The sequence below is a fragment of the Octopus bimaculoides genome, chromosome 14, assembly GCF_001194135.2.
Source record: "Octopus bimaculoides isolate UCB-OBI-ISO-001 chromosome 14, ASM119413v2, whole genome shotgun sequence".
NCBI classification, from domain to species: domain Eukaryota; kingdom Metazoa; phylum Mollusca; class Cephalopoda; order Octopoda; family Octopodidae; genus Octopus; species Octopus bimaculoides.
The window spans coordinates 23,808,414-23,814,024 of record NC_068994.1 but is presented as its reverse complement, the minus strand read 5'-3'; positions in this window follow the sequence as shown (position 1 = coordinate 23,814,024).

The following is a 5,611-nucleotide window of genomic DNA, read 5'->3' as shown; positions in this document are numbered from 1 at the left end:
TCTATCAGGCCATTACATTATTAAATATATGTACTGTAGCCGTGTAGTCATCACACCATGTAGCTATGAAGCCATCCAATATCCACTTAGAGTTTCAGCTGTTAAAATATTTTCCCAGTGGCTTCATTACATGTATTGATATTAAGAAACACAACTGATGACAATCTCGTTTGACCACTTCAGTGGCATCTGCCTCCTTATTAACGTTTACATTCCATATTAACCGTTCTGTGGGCCTCTATTCTCAACATAATAAATAGTTCGGACTAACCGTCTACAATTTTGTTTATTATTTACAAATGTCTACTCACTCAATCACATGAACATACAATCGCACATCATTCTAGATAATCTCCAGAAAATCTCCAGATCATTTTTTTTTTCTAGGGAGACATTGCATAATGTAGATCGGGGCACACAATGCTTAGAAACAGAATACCAGATGATCAAGCTTCCACTGTCTTTGATAATACGACTGTTGAATCATAAGCAATTTGGAGCTGAACAGCAATTGTCGCTACACACTGACACATAAACCCAATATTACACAGCTGCTTAGACACACATACATATACATTATCAATCACTGACGGACACATTTCGGCATATTAAGTTACATTTTATTTAATTTATTCGTTTATTTATCATTTTTTTAAAATTTATACACAAAATAAGATAGATAATGTTTCTCACTATTACTTGCTCTAATTCTCGCATGTGCAAATAAGGTAAAGGACGCTAATGATTTCTTTAAACTTTTTCATATTTGCTGCAGGCTAGATTTTAATGAATTAAAAAAAATCGAATTTCGACAACCTAATAGAAATGCTTTCAGCTACTATCAATTTTTCCTCTTTGCCAATGAAATATTGCATTAAATATGTGAGAATAATTCTGAATACGATTAATATTATATCTCACTCCATATCGATTTTTGTTTTACCTCGTCCGTAAAAAAAAACATGTTTTTATTATTAATATTTATAATTTTCTAAAAATAAAGCAAATCCCTAAAGAGCACATGATATAAGCAACCGACAATGAGAAAAAATGCGGAAACATTAAATTATAAGATCAAATGCTTGAAAGATAGTATTGCTGCATATCTGTTAATATTAGTCGATGAATTGAAACCTATCCAACATTGATATAAATTATCTAAAACAATAGCCAACATTGTTCCAATTATGTTTTAAAGCTGCAATATACAAGAGAAAACAGTTGGATTACTCCAGTTGTTCCATTCCTATTTAGAATCGATATCAATAATGTCAGCAGCATCACTGAAATACTTAGAAGCTAACAGCACAATAACAAATACATATTTTCAGTGGGCGGTGGATAAGCTACTGGACACACAAATCCAGTTTTCTGGGAACAGAAATGTGAAGCTGTAAATCATGTGTTCATACCATGAAGGTTAATAGCTTTATTCAGGAATTAAATGCCGAATAAGAGCTATTCCTTACTACATAGTTTTCGTCAATAATGAATCAAAAATCGATTAAGCTATTCAGTGTATAGGTTTTATTTGTTTTACGAACGGTGGAATAAAAGCGTAAATTGAATTCAACAAAATTTTAACCTCTCCTATTGAAACTGATTCCGTATTTTGTATATCATATATGTGCATATGAGTGTGTATGCGTGTGTGTGTGTGTGCGTGTGTGTGTTTGCGCGCGCGTGTATGTGTCTGTGCCTATATGTATGCATGCAAGTGTGTATGTGAATGTATGTGTATGTGTACGCGTGTGGTTGTTAAGTAATTTTTTCTCAGTATTGCTAATAAAAACTATAATTCAGTCACCATGACTAATTAGACCAAGACATGTACAAAATTATACTGCAATGGTCAAACATTTCTCATTGCATTGCCCATAGTTTATTTTTAATTCCTTTCAGTTGGTTTCGTATAAGCTCCTATGCATCTTTACTAGAATTGATCATTATATTTTCTCCTCTTTACAGGTGTAATTTTAATTAATTGAAAGAGCTTGGCTCACTTTTCTGATGAATCCAGAAATCTAATAATTTATACCTATTTTGAGAATCAGTCGAAATCTAGACATCATAATAAAACCACAGCAGAAAATTGTTAAGAATAGAAAATTTCTTCAACGGGAATCCAGGGAGAAACCGAAACCACATTAAAACATTATATATATATATATATATATTCTATTGTGGTTTTATTAGGACTAGGACTCCAATTTTATTCAATGACGGATATATATAAAGAGACAGCCATTACTTTAACAAGTCAGATGCGCAGGATACTGTGCTGGCAACGCACTCCTCATTTATGATAATAACAATTCTATCGTGAGGTCAGATAATTTCTAGCATCTCTCTTGTTAAACGTAGCAACTTCAGTCCGTATTCAGGACTAACGATCATAGTTGAGGGACACCAGTTGTTTCCATTGCAACCAGCTGAAAAAGTTAATTGTCAGTTAAGTTGTATTTATTAGTCTTCTTGTCTTCTACAATTTTAGACATCAATGATGCGCTACTGATGGTATTATCGATAACAACAATGATTTGCCAAACGTATCAGCCATAATATTGTCCCATACCAGGTTTTTGGTTATTCCTTCAAGTCTTCCACTGTCACTTTCACGAAACCAAGTAATTTAAGGAGACTGGGGACGCTAATTTGTAACGGAGCTTGCTGATGATATTGAACTCTGCATGGTATGGAAATCGCAATATTTAGAAACGACAAGTCAATGTAAAATACCAGGCTGGTATTTTGTATTGGCATTTGCTTGACTCACACATGATGCTTCTAAACCTAAAGAAAATGCGATTCTCAAATCAATGGAAACTGTGATTCCCAAATCAATTTCGCACAGCCTATTACCCAAGAATGACTTTTGTGTAGGGCAAAGCTTATAATCCCGTTTGAGAAAAACAAGTTGCAAGCAAACAACCACAATATGACAGGTTAGCATCGAACAGTAACTACTCGAACAAGAATTTACTGCATGTATCTTTCCTGTGACGTTGCTCCTGATAAAGGGATGGTGACAGGATAAGCCGACTTCCACTGATCAAGCACTAAATCCAAGTCACGAAATATTAGAACATCGACTATAGGAAAAAAGGAGATAAACCACGACATGAAGTGAACCATGAGTGGAATATAAGGAGCAAAGAAGAGACAAAACTATTACGGAACGTAAATGTAACTCACCGAAATCCAGTGAAAGAACGGTCTGTAACCCAGCGATATCAGATAAATCGACAATCGTTGGAAATGATGAACAACAGATTTTAGATTCGCAATTTGCAATAGCCCTGCTGTGATGGAAGGAATGATGTACAAGATCTTAAAAGTCACAACAATTTGGGTAGTGGTAGATAATTTTCAAATCTGGTCGTTTACCTCTAACCCTTTTACATTAATCGCTTACCTCATGTACTACTGTAGCACTTTTATTCGTAATTAAAAACCTTTATGTTACTGTTGCCATTGGAAACCACAAATACCAGAAGTATATGTAACACTACGAATGTTTACGTTCAATTCTCTCTCTTTCTTTCACTCCTCCAAACATTATAAATAAATGTATGTATCTGATGATATAAGCCTATATGTGAATATATGTATATCTGTATGTATATGTTTGCTGTGTTTAATTTCAGTGTATATTTGCCATGATATAAATAAATCAATATATACATGTTCCAACAAGCAATTGACATGAATCCGTATAAAGGGGATTCTCTACTTGAATAAAGAATTATAATTTGTTTGTTTCGCTTGCATTTATGAAACATGTTTGATTTTTACATTATATTTAGTCTGCACCGTAGTTAAAAACAGATTTAAAACGTGCATCAGAATATCGACTAATAAGAGCGTAATAGAGATTCGTATATACATATCAAGTGTAATGTAGACTATATTCTATACCCAGATATATTATTCTTGGCATACATGTTGATTTCTTGCAATATGCCACTAAACGTTCTTGAAGTGAAGTATCTTACAGTTTCGATACATCTGAAACATATTTTGAGCTAATCAGTATATACCATGACAACATAATGTATTATACGCCCACTGATGTTTGATATTCACAAAGTTTGCCCTTACCGTAAGCTTTTGTCTCATTTAGAGAAAACAATTGTTTGCATGAATTAAAATGTGGGAAGAAGAAATTGAAAGAGACACAGCTGGTGGAATTTAATTTACAACAGCAGAATATATATATGAAAAGAAAATCAGCTTTCAATAGTTGGAAGTATGAAAAGGGAAATAAATATGGAGCGGGCTGGAATATTTTAATTCATCAGCAACTCTGAAGCTGCTGGAATCATCTTTGCGGAAATAACAGCTGTTGATTTATAGATCTGAGTATTGAATTCATTAAGTATAAAGTTTACATTTAGAACTAGAGAATATATTAATAGCAAAGAAATGACGCCATCAAAATTCTCATATTTATCCTAATGTCGATAAACGAAACTATTGCCAAGAAACAAATGGAAAAGTGATAAAAACTCCGAAATAGTTAAAATATCAACTAAATTTATAAATGATGTTGCCGCATGTGTTTTTAAAAATTTAGCTATCTAATTAGTCAATTAAAACTAATTCATTCTCATAGAAATTATATTTGACACGAATCAACCCATTATATAAAATATGGGACCAAGACTTTGTCATATTAGTATAATATCAGTAATAGTATAGTATCAGTATAGTATAGTATTTATAATAGTATAGTATAATAGATAATAGTATAGTATCAAAAAGCATAGTATCAGTAATATTTGAAAGACACAATCAAAGAGAAGACAAAAAAAATGCTAGGTGACAAAATACGACCCACTCCAAATAAAATAGGAAGATAATCTTAATGATAAAAAGTTCTCTTGTTAAAGCAAAAGATGTTTTTCCCTGGTGGCAAGAGAACAGCTATGGATATTTGTTTCTGTCAAAGTAGAGGTCATCAACTCAGTAGTTATCCTTCCTTTATTCATGCAAACAAGCGTCATTTTGAATAAATTCGTGCACTTGGTGCAATCTCGCTGTGTGGTTATAGTAGAAGTATCCTCTACGATAGCCTTGGGTTTATCTTGAGCATGTTAGTAGAATTTCATTTATAGAAACCATGTTGATGTTTGCCATCTCTCTCTCTCTCTCTCTCTCTCTCTCTCTCTCTCTCTCTTTCTCTCTCTCGCTCGCTCTCTCTCTCGCTCTCTCTCTCTCTCTCTCTCGCTCTCTCTCTCTGTCTTTGTGTACATGCACACACACAAGCACTCACACACTTGCATGCATATATGTATGTATATATATATGCACGTGTATAAGTATAAATATGTATGTATGTATGTATGTATGCATGTATGTATGTATGTATGTAAGTATGTATCTATAGATGCAGGCATGGCTGTGTCGTAAGAAGCTTGCTTCCAAACCACATGGTTCCAGGCTCAGTTCCACTCCCTGGGACCTTCGGCAAGTGTCTTCTACTATAGCTTCGGGCCGACCAAAGCCTTGTGAGTGGATTTGGTAGACGGAAACGGAATGAAGCCCGTCGTATATATATATGTATGTGTGTGTGTGTATGTGTGTGTGTGTGTGTGTGTGTGTGTGTGTG